Genomic DNA, 2767 nt, shown 5'->3' with positions numbered 1-2767 from the left:
GCAAGTTTTGCATTTCTTGCGGTTGCAGGGGAAGGTGCCGGGAGTGGAGGTTGGGTTGGTGGGGGGTGTGGACCTGACGAGGGAGTCACGGAGGGAGTGGTCTCTCCGGAACACTGATAGGGGAGGCGATGGAAATATATCCCTGGTGGTGGGGTCTGTTCCTTCGTCATTTCCACCACCTCTAAACAGACTCCACCACCAAGGATATATTTCCCTCCCCTCCCCTATCAGCGTTCCGAAAAGACCACTTCCTCCGTGACTCCCTCGTCAGGTCCACACCCTCCACCAACCCAACCTCCACTCCTGGCACCTTCCCCTGCAACCGCAAGAAATGCAAAACTTGGGCCCACACCTCCCCCCTTACTTCCCTCCAAGGCCCCAAGGGCCAACCCAACCGCCCTGTGGCTGAACACTTTAACTCCTCCTCCCACTGAAGAAGGGCTTATGCCCAAAACGTCGATTCTCCTGCTCCTTGGATGCTGCCTGACCTGCTGCGCTTTTCCAGCACCACATTTTCAGCTCTGATCTCCAGCATCTGCAGCCCTCACTTTCTTTCAGTTGCCTGCCTCTTTAGATTAGATGCCATTAGATTAGAATCCCTACAGTATGGAAACAGGCCATTTGGCCCAACAAGTCCACACCGACTCTCCAAAGAGTAACCCACCCAATATTTAACCCCTGACTAATGCACCTAACACTATGGCCAATTCACCTAACCTGCACATCTTTGGACTGTGGGAGGAAACCCACACAGACATGTGGAGAATGAGCCAATTCCACACAGACAGTCACCTGAGGCAGGAATCGAACCCAGATCCTCTAGTGCTGTGAGGCAGCAGTGCTAACCATTGAGTCACAGTGCCAACCTGTACCCTGACTGCAACACACACCAGGCCTTGTTATCACATGGTCGGCTGTTATACATAAGCAATCGTTAGCCACTACTACTCCCCATTAGCAGCCATTCATTCTCCCAGGCTGACCATTATCCACTCCTTTGTCTGTCCATCTGCTCTTCTCACTATTTGGGCTCTATCTCCAACTATCATTTACTCCTTACCCCACTCCCCCTCACCTATCATCTGCATTAAAAAATCTTTTTCTCAGCTACCATCATTTCTGAAGAAGGGTCACTGGACCCAAAATGGACCAGGCCTGCTGAGATTTTCTAGCAATTTCTGTTTCGTTGCTACGGCTACTTTGTCAATCCCTTTCAGCATCTTGTACGCCTCAGTCAGATCTCAGCTCATTCTTCTAAACTCCAGAGAGTATCGGCCTAAACTGTCCGATCTCTCTCCATAATCTCTGGAATCAATCTTGTGAAACTCCAATACAACTACATCCTCCCTCAAGTAGCGAAAGATGTGCATTGGCCATGCTAAATTGCCCATAGTATTCAGGGATATATAGGTTAGGTGCATTAGTCAGGGGTAAATATAGGGTGGGGAATGGATCTGGATGGGTTACTCTTCCGAGGATCAGTGTGGACTTGGGCTGAACGGCCTGTTTCTACACTGCAGGGATTCTATAAAAGAAAAAAGCGGACCAAGATTATGCACCATATTCCAGATGTGGTCTGATGCCTTGTGTTGTTTCAGCAACACCTCTTTACTTTCATACTGGAGTCCTTCAGCAATGAATGCCAAATACCATTTGGTTTCTATGGTAACTTATTACTATCCTTTTCAGGGCAATTTGAGAAGGGCATCCAATAAGGCAAGGGCTCACCACTGACACTCATATGGGCATGAAACAATAAAAGCAAACATAGCCACGTCTGTCATGTTTTGTTATAATTACTGAATATAGACACATTTTGTCAGGCGTTTGGGTTCTATCCTGTCCAGGACAATTTGCAAGAAATACCAAAGGGAAAATAACATTTATACTGCAGGAAAGGAGAGTACTGATTGATTGACAAGTGGATTCTGATTGAGAGAGGCATTGTCATGGAGGATACATCAGTCAATGACAATTGACAGTTAACTGCCAATGTTTGCTCAAATTTGCTGTCAAAATGACTGTATGACTCTATTATGGAAGGGGGAGGGGATTAGGACTGAGCTAAGAATTGTAGTTTGACTAACAATGACTATGTTTGCCTGTGGTGATACACTTTAGGATTGGCATCATGTAAAAATCACATAAACGTAGGGGAGAGAAGAAGGGTTTCTCTAGTCTAGACTGCCATTTCCTAATGTCATAACTAATATACATTGTACTGCCATTTACTTTCAGTGGGTCTGTAAACTTGAATGCACTGATCTAACAAAAAAACTATCAGTCTCGACTCTTAAGTCATGAATGATCTCCAGTCTCAACAGCTTCCAGGAAGAGAGCTCCAGATCTGCATTGTCTTTTATGCAAACACACGTTTCTGGATTTGACCCCTGGATAGTCCAGTTCAGCCTGTAAGCTTCTTAAGTTTTCTTTTGGACAGTTCCCACCAGAGGAAATAGTTGTTCTCTCTCTTTCTCTCTCTAGTCTATCAAACCCTTTAAACTTTAAAGTGGATGGAACTTCCCAGGAGGCACATTAGGTTCATGCTGCCTGACCTGCTGTGCTGTTCCAGCAATAAAGTTTCAGCTCTCTCTTTCTCTCTCTAGTCTATCAAACCCTTTAAACTTTAAAGTGGATGGAACTTCCCAGGAGGCACATTAGGTTCACTGGCCGAAAGGCTTCCTTGCACTTTGTCAGATGTGATGATTCAAACCCAGTACTGTACAGTCTGTCATTTTCCTGAAAGAGTCTGACTCAGGAACACACT

This window comes from Chiloscyllium plagiosum, chromosome 17, assembly GCF_004010195.1.
Source record: "Chiloscyllium plagiosum isolate BGI_BamShark_2017 chromosome 17, ASM401019v2, whole genome shotgun sequence".
Lineage (NCBI taxonomy): Eukaryota > Metazoa > Chordata > Chondrichthyes > Orectolobiformes > Hemiscylliidae > Chiloscyllium > Chiloscyllium plagiosum.
Note: the sequence above shows the minus strand (reverse complement) of the source record.